General features: G+C 40.5%; 1 long non-coding RNA gene across 2 annotated transcripts in view; it reads right to left on the bottom strand.

Moving 5' to 3' along the window:
- LOC111091891 overlaps positions 1-19616 on the bottom strand; it is a 60063-nt gene that overhangs the window by 16812 nt on the left and 23635 nt on the right. The window contains exon 3 of one of the 2 annotated variants that reach the window (XR_005376913.1): positions 14780-15012. The exons of the other annotated variant lie outside the window; for it this stretch is intronic. This is a non-coding gene — a long non-coding RNA (uncharacterized LOC111091891). Of the gene's footprint in view, positions 1-14779; positions 15013-19616 lie in introns of those variants that run through there. 2 annotated transcript variants of the gene reach the window in all.

Consider the following 19616-nt stretch of genomic DNA (forward strand, 5'->3'; position numbering starts at 1 on the left):
AGCTGTGTGACGTTAGCCTAGTCCCTGAACCACTCTGGACCTCAGTACCCCCATGGAGGAAATAAGGTTATTAGCATTCACATAGAAAGGATAATGGGGTGATTAAATGAACTAATGTATGTAAAATACCTGGCCTGACGCCTCACCGTAGTAAATGCTTACTACACGGTAGATGCAGTTATTGTTCACATTCCCTCTTCTCCTCTTCTGGAAAAGTAATTGTTTTAATGTACTCTAAAATCAAATTAGCAGATCGAATTAGCTTTGGCAGCCCCTTACATTATTGATCCATATGGAATTTACAGTAAGGGAAAATCTTTAAGGCAGTGCTGCTCAAACCAGGACAGGATGATGACAGAACCCAGAGGCAAGGCTCCCAGTCATCTGTATCTTAGAGTGGGCATGTGTCCTTGGGCCCTGGACATGTCTTTTCCTTACACACTTTTTTTTTAGCAGCCACAGACTTTAGCCTTTTCCTCCTCTTGGCTCTCCTGGTTGACTAATAATAAACATGGTTAAATTTCAGCCTGTTCACACTGGCTTTGTTGTAGCACATTGAGGTATCTTTAGATCATAATTCTGTCGTCAAGAGTATTCAAAGATACTCCTTTGGACTTTATGTCTTCTTCAATGTGACCGACACATCTTGTATATCTTCATGTGTCATTGATGAAAAACAATAGCATTTTGAACAGGAGTCCTCCAGCCTTCTGCTAAAGAGCTGCCCCCAGCCTGATGTGGACTCCTAATCCAAGCCTCTGGGGACGTACTTTCAACTGGTCATAAATCCATCTTGCATGCTATCACCTGTGCCACAATTCCCTCCTTTTTCTAAAGATCACGAGAGACTTTGACAAATGTTCTGCTGAATCCAGGGGCCTTATATCTATAGTATTCCTGTGACAGGCCTGTCAAGAAGCCATAATAAAAAGTAAGAGTCTTGAACAATCCACCTTTAGTGGACCCTGGTGATCTCAGCTTTCTTTTCTTTGTCTTCCTCTTCCTTTTTTAAATTTCACTTTCGCCATTTCAAGAATATGTCCTAGAATCTTACCTGGTATTGCAATTAGAATCATCAGTTTGCCAAATCTACTCATTTTGAAGAGAATTTGGAGGAGATACTGCCCTCTCTGAACATTTCTCTTTTTATTCCTTCCTTCCTTCTTACCTTCCTACCCTCTCTTACTCTTTCCTTCTTTCCTTATTCCTTTCTTCCTACCTTCTTTCCTCTCGCTTTCACTTTTGCTTTCTCTTTATCTCTTTCTCTTTCTTCCTCCTACCCTCTTTCCTTGTCTCTGTCTTTCTCTCTTTACGTATATATTTATTTACAACCTTGAATTTAGAAATTTTTAAACATACTGAAAAGCAGAGAAGCTAATGTAATAACCCCCCACATTCTGATCAGCAGCTTCAAGGCCTATTCCTGTGGCTAAGCTATTTTTTCTATGTCCCATCCACTTCTACCCCAGTCGTCAACTGGATTATTTTGAACGATATTAGATCATCTCATTGTAAAATATTTCAAAACCTGTACCCTCGAACAGGGTAAAAAGCATAACCATGATACCATTTTAAATTGAAAAATTCCTTAATATCATCAAATATCCAGTCAGTAGTAAAATTTTCTAGGTTATCCCATAAACTGTTTTTCTTTCTTTACAGATTGTTTGAATCAGGATCCTAACAATGTCCTCAAGTTACATTTGGCTAGTAGGTCTCATAAGTCTCTTAAGAGATTTCTAGGTTCCCCCTCTTATTTTTCCACTGAGTAAATTTTGCTGAAGAAATGAAATCACTTGTCCTGTAGAATTTATCACATTCTGAGTTTTTTTGCACCCCATTGTTGTTTAATGGGTTCCTCTGGTCCCCCATATTTCCTTTAAATTGCTAGCTATATTTAGAGGTCTGCCCTGATTCAAGCATGATCTTTGGCAAGAATATTCCATAGATGGTGTTAGGTCCTCCCTCTTGTATCCTATCACCAGACACATCCTTCCTGGTTGTCTTGCTTTATCATATTAGAATCTTTAAGGATATTTTCTCCCTTCTGAAAACTTACACTATATTTAATATTCATATCTATCTATATTTGTACATCTCAGATCTCTGAATGATCTCTGACCACATTTTAAGGTTTTACTTTCAGATTGTCTTAGGTCTTTGAATGGAATTGTCTGTATCAGGATTTTTTCTCTTATTTGAAGAACCCAGCTAAGTGCCCTAGATACTTGCTTCTCAAAGTGTGGTCCACAGAAGAGCAGTGTTGGCATCACCTAGGAGCGTGTTAGCATGCAGAATCTCCAGCCCTACCCAGAACTGCCAAACCACAGTCTTCATCTTAATAAGATCCCTCTGATAATTCATAGACATATTAACATTTTAGAAGTTCTGAGCTAATATGCCATACATATACCAACAAAACACTTGAATCCTTGAGGCTTTAGGCATCCCTGGTAGATTTCAGTCTGTGAGTGGGACCCTCTTTCTATTGTGACATAACTTGACTGTCTTATGGACTAGAAGGCCTATCATTTGTCTCATTCATTGTTCCTTTCTCCTCCCTACAGTTTATCCTATTATTTGACACTCCTTGGTTTTAAAAGTCAGAGTTCATGGGTCTCAACATTGTGAACCTCTTTGGAAATAAAGGTGCCCATGAAATAGCTTTTCAAATCATCAGTGTGGGATAGAGGAGAAAATACCAAACTGTGCATCAGGAGACTGCCATTAATTAAGTGATCTTGAAAAAGTCATGTACATTTATTGGGCCCAAACATTCTCATGTATGGAAAGAAGGGGATGACTTAAGCACTCTCCAAGGCCTCTATGTTAACTGTGATGATTTCAAGAGAGGCAGCATATGGAGATGTTAGTGTATAAGGTTGAGAGCCAGAATGCTGGTTCTGCCAATTCCAGCTTCATGTCCTTGGGCAAAACTGTTCCCAGCTTTCTTCATGGGAAAAAGAATGTTCTTCATGGGAAAAAGTAGGGATAAGGTTCATGCCTACCTCATATGCCTCCTAAGACTAGTACTAACTAGTACTAACTCATAGAAAGTTCCAGATAAATATTTCTTAGTTTTTAAAAAAGTAGTGGATCCTATGATCACTTGGACATATTCCCTCTAAGAAGAAAGCTCCATGCTTCCTGTCTACTCAGCAACCGACACAGAGAGGCAAGTCACAACTGTGAGTCGTCAGGCCACATACTTACTCTACAAACATTTCTTGAGCTCCTCTTGTGTGCTAGATCCCGGTGAGAAAGCTGAGCATTGTCCCTTCTTATGGAGCATGCAAACAGCACAGGAGGCAGCTAGTGAAGGGTCTGCCTTTCCTTGTCTTCCACTTTTCACCTGTTTCCCACTCATGATCCCTACCCATTCTCTGGCATAGTCATTGCTATATGGTATTCAGATATCATGCTTATGACTTATGTTCTGCATCTGTGTGTGTGATCTTGTTTACAGAGCATTCCAAGCCCCATCCTGTGGAGGCTCCAATTTTAGCTCCAGAGCCACAGGATTTGAGCCCATGATAATTCAGATTCTCCCAGCCCTCAGTGCTGGCAGGGAGAGATAGTTACCAGACCTTCCCACCAATAACAGAATTAATTGTGAGGTGGTATATCAGTTACCTATTGCTCGTGAAAAAAAATCCCACCAAACTTAGAGTTTTAAAATAGCAATCATGTTTTTAACTTATGATTCTATGGGTCAACAATTTAGCGGAGGCTTAGCTGGGTAGTTCTGGTCTTGGCAGGGTTCCTTTGTGCAGCTGTTAGCTGCAGGCCAGGTGGACAGGTTTGCTGATGTTGGCTGGGCTTTCTCATATCTTTTAGGCTTTAATTTCTATAACTGGGCTCACTTAACACTGGTCCACATGGTCTTTCATCTTCCAGCAGGTCAGCTTGTGCTTATTCTCATGATGGAGTCAGATGTCAAGAAAATGCACGAAGGGTACAAGGTTCTTGAGGCCCAGTCTCAGAACCAGCACAGTGTTATTTCTACCACAATTTATTTGTCAAAGTCAGACAGAAAACTCAAAGAGAGGTGCAATTAACTTTATTCTTGATTGGGGTTGCTATAAAGCCACAATGCAAAGGTGATGCATATAGGAATGGGGCAAAGGATTATGACCATTCTGGCAAGCACTGTACTGTGAATGGTTTATGTGTAGTCCTACCTGAGAATGGAGGGCTAGAACTAAATCCCAGAACTTTTTCTGGTATTCTACTGCCTTCTGTCTGCATCTAAGTAGATGAATGACCTGTCAGCCAATACATGACCAATCACTCTGAGAGTGAATCACTTGGAAATGGATCATTCTGAAATTTAATATGTGCAGACCAAGGTAGAGAGTTTCTGAAACCAAGGACTCAAAGCTGAAGATACTTGTACTGGCCTCTCCAGGAGATCCCAGACAATAGTTAGGGGAGAGATGCAAGACACATCTTCTTGCACTGATCTTTGAATAATTTGAAACAAGTCACAGAGACTCCCATATGATAGGTCCCCAGGCAGCCCACCTCCCTTTGTGTGTTATTTCCTTCTAACATAACATGCTTGTCAAAGCAGTGCAGTATTACAGAGAAATGGGCTGTTGAAATGCATGCAAAGCAGCATTTTCTATTTTGATGCACCAGGAGTCAAAGTGAACAACATACAAGCCATTTCATTTTGAAATCAACGCTTGTGAAGCTTGTTTCATTGCTGTTCAAAATTCAATTGTCCTCCTTCTGAAAGTACCTTCTCCATGGAACATTTTTTTGCCCCAGCTTAGTGTATGGAGGACTTGTTTACTGGAGGAATGCATTATGACCTGAGACGAAATCCCTCCAGGCTTTGGGGGAATTGATTCTACCCAAGAGCTTCCCTATTACAATATTTTCTCTATGATTGTCTATTTGATGCCTCCCAATTGAGTGCAATGGCCGTTTTATTATTTTGTACTTCAATTTAGTGGGAAATTGTGCAAATTGTGCCATTCACTTCTTCCTTTCCTGTTCTGCCACACACCTCCTAACCCAAGATTCAGGGGGATCATCCCGGTGGTGACTTTTACCTTACTTCTAAAAGGAAATGTCATTGCATATTGACTCACTTTTGGTTTTGTGGATATTTAAATACCACAAAGTTGATAGGTGTCTATCTTTAGGATCCATGCTACTATCCTGTGTGCCTTCTGGGCTTGAAAAGACACAGAACATCTTTAGAGGCACTGCATAGTATGACAGTTCAGAGCTTGGGTTGGGTGTCCAAAGGCCTGATTTAGTATCCTAGCACTGCTATTTATGGGCAGTGTGACCTTGGCAAGTTCCTTCACTTCGCTAAGCTTCAGTGTCCTTATATGGACACAGAGACAGTGTCTACTCATTGGATAGTTGCAGTGATTTATGAGATGATGTACAGGAGATGCTGAGCATGGGGCCTGGTATATAACAGGAGCTTACTAAATGTGGGCTATGGTTTGATGCCATTTCTATTGTGGTGTTGGTGACGGTGGTAGAGTTCTTCCTTCTGTCTTTAAGTGAGGTCACCAGCTGGAACAGAGGCTCAGCCAGGAGCACCTAGAACCTTGTTTTTGGAGATATCTTAAGTTTTAGATGATAAACTGAATTTAATTCCGGTGATAAAATGCCATGCAAGTGGCTAAAAGAGAAACATGATATTCCTTTCCCTTTCTTTCCTTTCTTCATCCTTCCTGCTTCCCTCCCTCCCTGTCTTCTTTCCTCTCTTTTTCCCTCTCCTTCTACCCACCCCCAAAATATTTATTAAGGCCTATCATGCAGCACTGCACTGGACCCTGGGGTGCATCCAAATATAACAGTCTCTGCACTCCAGATGCTCCCAACTCCTGTTAAGGAGATGTAAGGAATCAGCCATTACAGTTCAGTTCTGCAGGGAAGCACAGTGAAAGCCCACATCCTTGAGCTAGACAGAGAGAGGGTGTGGGGAAAAGTTAATGCTAAAATGGAAGGCGGTAGGTGAGTAGAATCTATCCAGGTAGCTGTAGCCAAGGGTGGCTTTATGGGGAAGAGAAGAAGACTCAAGACAGGAAAAGAAGGGCATCTGAGAAAGACATACAGCATGTCCTATTTGGGCCAGATGAGGAAACCACAGAGCTGCCTCTGCCAAGGTGCTGGCCTGCTCATGCCCAGGTAGATCAGAGCTGCCCAGGTAGATTAGAAAAAAAGCCCATACCACTGATTGGTGAAAAAAAGCTCATACCACTCAAAAAAAGCCCATACCCTGATTGGCAGAAGTGGTTGTGATATGTCATAGAATGTGAAACATCAGATACAGTCTTGAAACTGGTCTCAGAAGCTCAGAGGGAGAAGGGGAAGAGGTGAAGGTCAGAGAAGGGATAAGCAGCCCCCAAATGCACCAGCATTCAAGAGAGCCGGTTGAGGCTGAGTTCTGAGGCACAGAGACCTGAAAGGCAACAGAAAAAGTCGGCAAATCGAATACAGACTGTTACAAAGCATGTAAATGCAGGTGGCCCACAGCAACTTCAGAAAAGTGCCACTCCTGCTATTGGCTTGGTTGGGAATTTAAGATCCTCCAGAAGGGTTAAAGTGCACTGAATGGTCAAGCCCGTAGGAATGGGAAAAGTGCTTTTTTTAAAAAAAAATTATTTTTAAAAATATTTTATTTATTTATTTTGAGAGAGAGAGTGTGCTCATGCTCATGAAGGGGGGAGGGGCAGAGGGAGAAGGAGAGAGAGAATCTCAAGCAGACTTCACACTGAGCATAGAGCCCAATGTGGGGCTTGATCTCAAGACCCTGAGATCATGACCTGAGCTGAAACTAAAGGTCAGATGCTCAAACAACTAGGCTACCCAGGCGTGCCAGGGAAAAGGGCTTTTAAAATGAAAGCGCTTGAGATCAAGTGTTCTGGGTCTTTAAAATTTTTATTACCTAGCATGAGGTATAGAACCTGAAACATAGTGTGTACTCAACTAATGCTGGATAAAGAATGGAAAAAGTAATTAACAATGATCTGGAAAGTTTTACTTTGTGCCTGCCTGAGATACCATGGAAGATATGGAAAAGGCTTTGGATCCATACGTAGAGGTTTAAATCTCAAGTGGAATGCATACCAGCTGTGTGACCCTAGGCAAATTATTTGCCATCTCTGGGCTTCAGTTTCCTTATCTCTAAGACACGAATGATGATGCTAACTTTTCAGAGCTTTTCTGAGAATTGAAAATACTTGTTTGTAAACTGTCCAGCACTAGGTAGGCATTTCTGGGATAAGAGCTTAGGTTTTTTATATGAGCCACAGAGCCACATGGTTAATATAAAAAATATGAGCTGTTGGTCTTAGGACTGGCAACTTCTTTTGCCTCAAATTAGAAACCTTTTAAAGAGTGCAGGAACAACTAGAAAAAGAGTTTTAAAGGGCATGACCTTTTTAAATATCTTTTAAAAAAACTTCAAGGAACTCATGCATTTAGAGAATTTCTACTTTTAAAATTTAGGGATTTTGCTTTCTTTAGCTATGCTATTAGTTAGGGTCCAATCAGAAGACAGAAAAAGAGAAGTCTAATAGGAAAAGCTATTAACAGGGGAATGGAGTAATAGGAAATTGGCTAAGAGGAGAGATCAAAAACACTCCTAAGGATACCCTAAGGCTGAGAGAGAGTACCCAAGGAAGGAACAAACTTGGGAGGGGAGTATTCTTCTCAAGGCTGGGATTCAGACCTTGTTGGCAAGGCTGTGATTGAAACCCACTGGATGAAGGAGAATTGTCTGTGCTGTGGTGTCCAAAGTCAGCGTGATGATGCTGAGAGGCTGGCTGGTAGAGAGCCACCTGCTAGGAGAGCTCACCAGGAAGCTTCCAAGGGGGAGAGATGTGGGTGCCATTGACTTCCTAAAAGGCGAACTGAGACATTCAATAGATTTGCTAGAAAATTTCAGAGAAGCTCCCTAAAATTGTGGTGAGATACCGTTTCCTCATTGGGAAAAAGCTGTCATCAGGGAATTACCAGAAAATGAGCTGGGTGCCTGGGGAACTCATTCACTGTCCTTAGGAGCTGCTAAACTCCACATGAGTGTGTGACTCTTGTTGCTGGCTATGGGGACACTGCCACAAAAAGCTACCCACTTTGCAGGAACACAACCAGGCCAAAAAGAGGGACACACCAGAACCTCTTCCCTCTCCAGCATTGCTTTAGTGCCCTCTACTGACAAGGCTTAACATCACCCTGGCCATTATAGGAGAAATATTCATAAGGTCCACTTCCCTTATCCCAGAGCAGGCAAAACGGGTGACTTTGGAGCTAAGAGGTAATGTATTGATGACTGGCACAGCTACATGGGAGGCAGAGATATATTTGAGAATTCAGCCCCATTTGCTTTGTCTTCTCCAGAAAAGAAAGGATGAGTTTGTACAATGATAACATATCTACATCTTCCTGTATTTCCAAAGAGAATTCTCAGAAACTGCTTATAAAATTTCTGTAACTTGAATGAATAATTCTTATGAGTTGATAAGTATGCTTGTCATCTTAACAGTGCTTAACAATGCTAGTACAGAGCACAATTTTTGTATCAAAATTACTTACACGATTTTATCTATGATTTACGGATAAGTGTCAGAAAAACTATATATTCAAGCAAATTATTACAATTGGCATTTTTAGGCTTAAGGACCTGTAGCGAACTATTACTTCCCAGAAACAACATTGTAATCTTAAAAAAGGTAATATGAAAACCTCAAAAGCTATCTTAATGTAGTAACACATTTGGAAAGACTTGTTTGGTTTTGTTCAGTTCCTCCTGGCCAACCAATATTTATTGCCAAGTTGTCTTAACACTGGTTTCCCAGAAGTGTGCAAATGATTTATTGAGGAAGTGCTCTTGTTGAGGGCAAGTAAGAGAGTGGCGACACAGAACACAGAAGGGAAGGCGGCCAAGCAAAGTCCCACAGAATGTAGCTTTAGCCTGATCCCACAGGGAGCTCTGGGTTATGTCTCACTTCAGAATGGTCACTTTCTGAGGCAAGGGAGCAGGAACATTTACTCTCTTGCACCTGTAGGACAAGGGATGTTCTACTACTACTAATTCTCTGTTCATGCAGGCAAAGTGGGTTCCAGTAGGTTGAAAGGAGTCCTCAAAAATAAAAGTATTGGACCTGAAAGCACGCTACTGTCCCCAGCAGGGGCAGACACATGCACACACATACTAACTAACTAACTAACTAACTAAATAAATAAATAAATAATTAAATGCTACAATAAACAGTGTTCATATCTCCAGATTTGAGGGAACCTAAGCAGAGTATGACATTAACGTCTTCACCATTTTGTCTTTGTTCTCCATTCCTTCCTGACTAGCTTTAGCATAAAACTATTGACCTTGGAAAGCTAATGTGTTTGACAAGGACTCTTAAATTCAATTCGATGTGTACATCGAATTGTGTGGAAAATAAGGTAAGGACAGTCAGTGAGAAATCATGGAAGTCAATAAGAAATGGGCTGAAAATTGTCTATTGCATGTAGGAGGTAGACAATAATTGTTAGCTTAGAGATTTTCCATAGAGTGGTAGAAACCAAAGGACAATAGTTGGGAAATTGCAACTGGTTACATGGACTCCTATAGCAGAGATGGCTGTTTATCTCCCCAATATCCATTTTTCCTTTTTATTTATTTTTAATTAATTAATTAATTAATTAATTTTGGTTTGCTAAGTGCGGAGTAATTTAATCAGGGCAAGTCAGCACTCTATGTTAAGTGACACAGTATCAAGTATAGGAAGATGATTTGGTAGAAGCTTGTTGAAACAGAAGCCACTGGAAAGGGCCAGAAGCATAGTTCTTATGATCATAATGGGTCACACTCTTAGAGTGCATGTGGCCCAATCAATCTGCCAAGTCAGGATCTTCAAGGGACAAGATTTTCATAAACTCCTTTCTGGATTGCCACAATGGTTTTAGATGGCCTTTCTCTGTTAACATCATTTTAACATTTTGTTGAGTATCATACATTTTTAAGGACTTTCAAACCAAAGTTCAGAGCTCTGCTAGCAGTGCTTTTTAAAAAAATTAAATTCAATTAATTAACATATAGTATATTATTAGTTTCATTGATAGAGTTTAGACTTATCAGTCTTAAATAGCACCCAATGTTCATTACATCACATGCCATCCTCAATGTCCATCACTCAGTTACCTCATCCCCACCCCTCTAGCCACCTTCAGTTTGTTTCCTATAATTAAGAATCTTTTATGGTTTGTCTCCCTCTCTGATTTTGTCTTGTTTTATTTTTTTCCCTCCTTTCCCCTATGACTCTCTGTTTTGTTTCCTAAATTCCACATGTAAGTGAACTTGTATGATAACGGTCTTTCTCTGATTGACTTATTTTGCTTAGCATAATACCCTCTAGTTCCATCCACATTGTTGCAAATGGCAAGATTTCATTTTTTTTTGATGGCTGAGTAGTATTCCATTGAATATATATACAACATCTTTTTTAATCTATTTCTGTCAATGGACATCTGGACTCTTTCCATAATTTGTCTATTGTGGACATTGATTCTTTTTTTTAAAGATTCTTTTTTAAAATTTTTATTTATTCATAGACACAGAGAGAGAGGCAGAGACACAGGCAGAGGGAGAAGCAGGCTCCATGCAGGGAGCCCGACGTGGGACTTGATCCCGGGTATCCAGGATCACACCCCAGGCTGCAGGCAGCACCAAACCGCTGTACCACCGGGGCTGCCCGTGGACATTGATTCTATAAACATTGGCATGCAGGTGTCCCATAGGATCACTAAGTTTGTATCTTTGGGGTAACACCAGCCATGCAATTGATGGATCAAAGGGTAACTCTATTTTCAACTTTTTGAGGAACCTCCTACTGTTTTCCAGAGTAGCTGTACCAGCTTGTATTCCCAACAACAGTGTAAGAGGGTTCCCCTTCTCTGCATCATCACCAGTATCTGTTGTTTCCCGACATGTTAATTTTAGTAATTCTAACTGGGATGAGGTGATATCTCATTGTGGTTTTGATTTGTATTTCCCTGATGCTGAGCAATGTTGAGCATTTTTGCATGTATCTATTGGCCATTTGTATGTCTTCTTTGGAGAAATATCTGCTCACGTCTTCTGCCCATTTCTTGATTTGTTCTTTGAGTGTTGAGTTTGATAAGTTCTTTATGGATTTTGGATACTAGCCCTTTATCTGATAAGACATTTGCAAATATCTTCTCGTATTCTCTCAAATGTCTTTTTGGTTTGTTGACTGTTTCCTTTGCTGTGCAAAAACTTTTTATGTTGATGAAGTCCCAATAGTTTATTTTTAACCTTTGTTTCTCTTGCCTTTGGAGACATGTCTAGTATCATTCTTCCTTTTGATAAGAGAAACCCAATATTGTTAGAGGAAACAAAAAGGCCAGATTTTAAAACAAGAAACAAACAAACAAAAAAATCTCTTTCAATCTCCCTTGAATTTAGGGTAGTCTAAGTTCTGGTCAATAAGAGGTAAGCAGTTGTTGAATGGTGCCTTGAGGAAAGATCCTTGATACCATGGCTGACTCAGCCAGCCTGAACCTTTTGCCTCTTGCTTATCTGTCTTCCTTCTTCAAACCTGGAGGCAATACTGAAGGGGATTCAGCTACTTGGGGACCATGAAGTGCCCTGGACATGTTAAGAGTGACGGAGTGGGAAGAGAGAAGGTACCCGGGTCTCTAGTGGCATTGTGGAGCTGCCATATCAGCCCCAAAGTTCACAGATCCAAATTTATCATTCCATGAGAAGTGGAAAACTCTCAACTTGTTTAAGCCACTTCGGGTTCTCTGTACTAGTATCAAAGCACAATTTCTTCATGGTTATTATTTTTCTAGAATCTTAGCACTGAAAGAATAAAAAGGTAGGTGGCAACTAGATGTAGACAGAGGATCGAAGGAGGATGTCTTGGTTTGGGTTTTCCCAGAAGCTGATTTTGAAATATGGATTCAAGAGTAAGGCATTTGTTTGGGAGGGAATCCTCGCAAATATTGCTAGAGAGGTACTAAAGGAGATAGGAAAGAAAGGAAACACTGAAAAAGAATGAATTTTTAAGCAAATTACTATTAGGGCCAACTGAAGTTTAATCCTATCAGAGAAGTCTCAGTAACAATATAGAACATGTGCCTTAGGGTTCTTCCTACCTAATGGGTTAGGAAGCTGGGCCATTTCTATACCAATTACTACTAATCACTGGTGGAAAGCTGCTTTGGAGGAAGGGGGCAGTTCATTAATTCCATGGAACTTCTCAGCTTGCTGAATGAAAGGGCCAGAGAAGCTCTCAGAAAAATAGATGGCAGATGTCAGCTGTTTAAAGTCCTGCTGGTGTGCCCTGAAATGGAAGAAGTTAAGGATATATGAGTGGCACACTCCCACTATCTGTTACACAACGGTGTGTTCTCTTTTGTTTTGGAGCATGAGAAATTTGAACATGTTTATAAGTCAAGGAGAAAGAGTCAATAAAGAGTGAGAGGCATAAGGTTCAGAAAAGAGAGAAACTGACTCATGTTTCATGGAGTCAAAGGGAGGTGCCATCTTGAGGTTCAGTGGGAGGAAGGAAGAGCTACAAAATAGCCGCTCCATGTTTAGAGGTGGGAAGGAAGGAAAGTAGGATGGAAGTGGATGTAGACACTTCTTTAGGTTGGGGGTTGACACACTGAGGTCTACCCTATGTCACGATTTTAAGTTATGAACGTACTAGGCAGTCATCTTTTTAATGAGTGAGGGAATTGAATATTTGTTAGGTAACTTGAGGCAAGTTCTGAAGGTTTGAAATAATCAATCAAGGGAATGGGAAGGGAAGCTGACCAATAGTCCTGCCGCATTGTATAACCCAAGGGGCACTGTTCACACAATGGTGTGCAACACAACACACTGCCAATCAATGTGGAAACAGTTTATAAAGCAATATGGGTAGGCCAGCTGAAACTGAACATCCAAAAATTTTAATGGCATTAAGATTTTTTTTTTTTTTTTTTTTGGCATTAAGATTTATATGGGATGACATTTACTTGCGGGGAAAGGATCACACCTAAAAGTAGGCGGGTTGGATTGATTCACAACAGGAGATTTTCCAATATGGTTAGTAAAAAGGCAGAAGAGCAAGAAGAGTTAGCATCTTAGAAGACTGAATTCATGGATCCTAAAGTCAGGGAGACTGGTAAGGAAGTGGTCAAGAAGTTGGGGGTGTTTGTGAAATGAATGAATAAGGGATGGGGGGACGCTTGGGTGGCTCAGCAGTTAAAATGTCCACCTTCAGCCCAGGGCGTGATCCTGGAGACCCCGGATGGAGTCTCAGGTCAGGCTCCCCGCATGGAGCCTGCTTCTTCCTCTACCTGTGTCTCTGCCTCATTCTCTCTGTTCTCTCATGAATAAATAAATAAAATCTTAAAAAAAAAAGAATGAATAAGGGATGGGGAGCAAAAAGAGAGGAACATGGAAGAAGAGGTGGTTGCAGACAAAGATTAAAAACAAACAAAACAACCCAGGGATACCTGGGTGGCTCAGTGGTTGAACATCTGCCTTTGGCTCAGGGTGTGATCCTGGTATCCCGGGATTGAGTCCTGCATCGGGCTCCCCAGGGGAGCCTGCTTCTCCCTCTGCTGAGGTCTCTGCCTCTCTCATGAATAAATAAATAAAGTCTTTAAAAACAAACAAACAAACAAACAAACAAACAACCCTGGTTGATGTTAAGTAGGAATCAATACTGAGAAATACAGTCCAGGAAGTGACCCTGTTATTGAGTTGATGGTGTTGGGTGCAACTGATGGTTATGGTCCAAATGGAGAATAAGGATCCTGGGGTTTGTGGGTTGGGAAATACACAGCATGTATGTGAACACAAACGTCTCCTCACCCACGGCAAATGTGACCTGTCGTGGCACTGATAGCTTCATCATCCTTTTCAAACAGCACTGCTCATTTTTGTATCATTATCCTAGGATGTGGGTATTTTGTACAGAAGGTGATAAACACTGATTTGGACTGAATGTTGTTGTTTGTGCAAAGTGTGTCATAATAGAAAGTGGCTGGACCAGCATCTGGAGCCTTAGGTCCTTCCTATGTCTATTCCTAGCTAACTGACCCTGCGTAGGTGACTTAATTGATCTGTATGCTTGCAAATTGGGGGTAATTACACCTACTTTGCCTACCCACTGGGAAGTTGTAAAAAGACTGCTCTTAGAAAAAGTCAGGGGCATGTGAGTGGCTCAGTCTGGTTAAGTGTCCTTCTTCAGCTCAGGTCATAATCCCGGGGTCCTAAAATTGAGTCCCTGCATCATGCTACCTGCTCAGTGGGGAGTCTGTTTCCTGCCTCTCTCTCTCATATAAATAAATAAACAAATCTTAAGAAAAAGTTAAAAATGCTATACAGATATTTGTCATTGATGTCAGTATGTAGAAAGCTACAAGCGGTAGCATAAAATGGGGGCAAATATGGGACTAATTGAAGAAGATGACCTATAGATTCAAAGTTCAAGGATAGATCCTGTGTTTTGTTTGTTTTTTTTCTTATCTCCACTTTCTGAGTATTTTAAAATTCAAACTAAAGCATTCATTTCAATGATTGTCACTGTTATTAAAGAAAAAAAAAACCCAAAAGCTTTGCTATTTCAAAAAGTGTTTAAAAGAACGCTGGAAAAAAAAATAAAAGAAAGCTGGAGGTTGGAGGCATTATACAATATTAAACAGTGCTGCCCCATCATGCAGAACTCTGAGATTTCTGATATTTTCTGCTTTTTATTTTCCAATGAGCTTCTCCCCCCGCATACCCCCCACCCAGCAGCAACTCCTAGCCGGCTGTTCACAGTCAAGTGTAAATTAGACCTGTTGCATTTTATGGCTTGGCCCTGTTTGACCATTCCCATGTCAACCTGACCGCTCTCTCTTCTATTTTTCCAAGGAGAAAGTGAAATGTTATTCACGCCTCTCCTGCCGGAACTCACAAGTGGACGCAACTTCTTCCCAGTACACTGTGAAAGCATTCAAACGCCATGCTGATTGTTCCCCCTGTGGTCAAAACAGAAACTTGTTTGTTTTCTCTCAAATTTATTTGGAAAGGATGTTGTTACAGCAATGCTGTTTGAATTATTATAGCTAACCTTTTCCAGTGTACATGTCCAGAGGCATAATTGGATTCCCAAAATGAACTCCATTGACAACAGCTACAGAAGGATGCTTCAGCTTGTTTATTCTTAAAATTAATGTTGCTTTCATTCCTTCTCTCCCCATGCTTCTCTCTCTCTCTCTCTCTCTTTCTCTCTCTCTCTGGCTTGCTCACCTGCTCCCTCAAAAATCCACTAAGTAAGTAGGGCTTAGTGAATAGCAGATCTCTTAATTATTTACAAAAAATAATAGCTTCAGCAGTCGAGATGTGGTGACGGAACCGACCCCAGTCCCTGCCCTTCCCTTGTCACACTGCGTTTACCTGAGCGATGTGTTTAGTTGGGCAGAAGAATCCCTGTATTTCTCACCGTTGTATGGTCACTATCCCTTGTGACCTCTCAGATAAAATTTAGTGGCATCAAGCTCTGGTAGCCACTTCTGCTCCTGGAGCATCGTTATTCTTACAAATTGTACATCATTATGCTTTTATGGGAAGGCTATTATACCTTGTAAATAGTACAAGCCCAGCAGCTGGCCCAGCAGGCTGCACGGGGGCATTGCCAGCTGACTGGACAGGAGGCTCAAGAGAAAAGCAGCCCTCTGCCCTGAAATGCGCATACCTGGTAGTGGAAGGACAGGTGCTCATCACTTTGGGAGGTTGAGTACTTGGGGTGGAAAAAGCCCTCATTTGGAAAGCCGATGGGTACAGATTACCTTCCAACTCTGCCACTGATGAGCTTGAGCACATTCCTTGACCTCAGCACATTAACTTCTTGAGCTTTAAAAGGGAGATGATATTCCAGCCTCACGGGGATGGGAAATGTTGTAGCCATTTTGGAAAACCAGTCTGGCAGCATCTATTGAAACTAAAAATCTGTGCATTCTTAAAACCAGAAACCTCACTTTTGGAATCTATCCCATAGAAATAAAAGCTCCAGTGCACAAGGCTGTGTGTGCTCGGGTGTTTGTACAGATGAATGAATTGGAACATCTACACTCTGGAACATTGTGCAGCCCTCAGGATGAATGGGTTTTCACGGAGATATTTTCATAAGGTTTGCTTGAAGAAGAAAAATGATATGCAGAAAGAAGTAAATCATATATGCTATTTAAAAAACCCTTCTATATGTTTGTATGCATGTGTATAAATTAATGTGTATGTGTGTTTATATTTGCTGTGAATATGGAAAGATATGGAGATGGAAAGATGCATGCATGGATTATCTTGAAGGAGGGGAGAGCACAATGAAAAACAGAATAGGGAATTAAGAGAAAAAGGGAAAGATTGTTTCCTTTGCTGTGCAGAAGATTTTTATATTGATGAAGTCCCAAGTTCATTTTTGCTTTTGTTTCCCTTGCCTGTGGTGACATGTCTGCTAAGAAGTTGCTATGACTGAGGTCAAAGAGGTTTCTGGAAACAAAAACAAAAACAAAAACAAAACAAAACAAAACAAAACCCCAAAGGTTGCTGCCTGTGTTCTCTAGGATTCTGATGGTTTTCTCTCTCATATTCAGGTCTGTCATCCATTTTGAATTAATTTTTATGTATGGTATTAGAAAATGGTCCAGTTTCATTCCTCTGCATGTTGCTGTCCAATTTTCCCATTTGTTGAAGAGACTATCTTTTTTCCACTGGATATTCCTTCCTGATTTATAAGGAATAAAAGTCAATAAATCTTAAAGGCAGCCTACAGAATGAGAGAAGATATTTGCAAACGACATAGCTGTTAAAGGGTTAGTATCCAAAATCTACAGAGAACTTATCAAACTCAACATTCAAAAAATAAATAACCCAGTTAAGAAATGAGCAGAAGGGGATCCCTGGGTGGCGCAGCGGTTTGGCGCCTGCCTTTGGCCCAGGGCGCGATCCTGGAGACCCGGGATCGAATCCCACATCGGGCTCCCGGTGCATGGAGCCTGCTTCTCCCTCTGCCTGTGTCTCTGCCTCTCTCTCTCTCACTGTGTGCCTATCATAAGTAAAAAAAAATAAAAAAAAAAAAAAAGAAATGAGCAGAAGACATGAATAGACACTTTTCCCAAAAAAGGACATCTAGATATCTAACAGACACAACGAAAAGATGATCAACATCACCCATCACCAGGGAAATACAAATCAAAAACAAAATGAGATATCACCTCACACTGGTTAGGATGACTAAAATTAACAACACAAGAAACAACAGATGTTGGTGAAGATGCAGAGAAAGGGGAACCCACTTGCACTGTTGGTGGGAATGCAAACTGGTGCAGTTACTCTAGAGAACAGTGTGGAGGTTCCTCAATATGTTAAAAATAGAGGGCAACCCGGATGGCTCAGCGGTTTAGCGCCAGCTTCAGCCCAGGGCGTGATCCTGGAGACCCAGGATCGAGTCCCGCATTGGGGTTCCTGCGTGGAGCCTGCTTCTCCCTCTGCCTGTGTCTCTGCCTCTCTCTCTCTCTCTCTCTCTCTCTCTTTCTGTGTGTATCGAATGAATAAATAAAATCTTGAAAAAAAATAGAAATACCCTATAATCCAGCAATTGCACTGCTAGGTATTTACCCAAATAATACAAAAATGCAATTCGAAGGGATACATGCACCCCTATCTCTATAGCAGCATTATCAACAATAGCCAAACTATGGAGAAAACCCAAATGTCCATCAATTGATGAATGGGTAAAGGAGACATGGTATGTAGATAGAATAGAATATTGCTCAGTCGTCAAAAAGAATGAAATCTTGCCATTTACAACCACGTGATTGGAGCTAGAGTTTATTTTGTTAAGTGAAATGAGTCAGTCAGAAAAAGACAAATACCATATGATTTCACTCATATGTGGAATTTAAGAGAGAAAACAGATGAACATATAATATAGGAAGGAGCTAAAGAAGAAAATGAGAGAGGGATACAAGCCTTAAGAGATTCTTAATGATAGAGAACAAACTGAGGGTTGAGGGAGGGAAGGAGGTGGGGGGATGGCCTAGATGGGTGATGGGTCGTAGGAAGGGCACTTGTTATGATGAACACTGGGTGTTCTATATAAGTGATGAATCACTGAATTCTACTCCAGAAACCAACATTGCACTGTATGTTAACTATGTAAAGTTTACATTTAAAAAAATCAAAGGGGGGAAGACCCCATTAGAAAGTGTTTATGGTCTGTTGTGTGCTAAATATATTTCCCCCAAATTCATGTTGAAGCCCTAAATCCCAGTACCTAAGAATGTGACTATATTTGGAGGTGGAACCTTTCAAGAGATAAGTAAGATTAAATGAGATAATTGAGATGGGCCCCAATCCCATATGACTGGTGTCCTTATGAGAAGAGAAAGCTATAACACAGACGCACACAGAGGGAAGACCAGGTGTAGATGGTGGAAGGAGGCAGCCTTCTTTACAAGCCAAGGAGAGAGGCATCAGTAGAGGTCAATCCTGCTAATACCTTGATCTTGGACCGCAGCTTCCAGAACTGTGAGGAAATTAATTTCTGCTGTTTCAGCCACCCAGCCTGTGCTACTTTGTTATGGAAGCCCTACCCAACCAATACATTATTATCACACTTAAACATTTCTACGTAGCCCTTTTAATTTCTATGTATATAATAAATTAAATATATGGAAAAATGCCTGCTTCCCATATAAAGTATCAAATGCTCAATAAATACCAACTATTATCATTGTTGTTATTATTACTATTGCTATTGATTTCACCCCACCATATGCAGCGGGTGTTTTTCATTACTATTGCTTTGTTTAGAAATTCCTAATTATGATTTGTAGACAAGAGTTGTTCATAGAGACTTTCCATTTTTAGATTGAAGTATCTACTTTGTTTTACTTTTTCATTCTTATAATTTATTTGCAGTTTTAATAAGATCAGAGCATGCTGTTCATATTCTTTGACTTTACAGAATTTATTGTGGCTTATGTGCACACTAACATATCAGTTTTTCCACATATGTCAATGACAAGGCTGTAAAACCTAGTAAATCTGCATAAGATATACATTAATGTAATATGTTTTAAGGTCACTCTTACCACTTGGTGCTGTGTGTATTTTGTTATATGTTTTTGTGAGGTTGTTTTTTTCTCTGGGTAGTCTGGTTTGTTTTAAAAATTCCTTTTTTGACATTTAGAAAGAGTTTGTATTTTTGTTTTAGTATTTACCAATAAATTAATACCTTTTACATGTCCTTAATTTTTTCTTCTCTTTACTTAGACTTCTATTTGTCATGTCATCTTTCAATGATGACTTAGAATCTCACCTATTACCCATGTGACAATAATGAGCTCATTTTGCTTTCCCCTGTCTCCCTCCTTTTTCACCCATTTTTTTTTAGTTTTGCTGTTTCAACTTTATCAAAACATTTAACATTTATAAGCTATTCTCCTACCTTTACTGTTTTTTTTTTTGTTTCTGTCTCCCTCTTATATAGATGGCAGGGGCCTCATCCCAGGACTCTGGGATCATGACCTGAGCAGAAGGCAGACGCTTAACTGACTAAGCCACCCAGGCTCCCCCTCTTCTA

This window comes from Canis lupus, chromosome 23, assembly GCF_011100685.1.
Source record: "Canis lupus familiaris isolate Mischka breed German Shepherd chromosome 23, alternate assembly UU_Cfam_GSD_1.0, whole genome shotgun sequence".
Taxonomy (NCBI): Eukaryota; Metazoa; Chordata; class Mammalia; order Carnivora; family Canidae; genus Canis; species Canis lupus.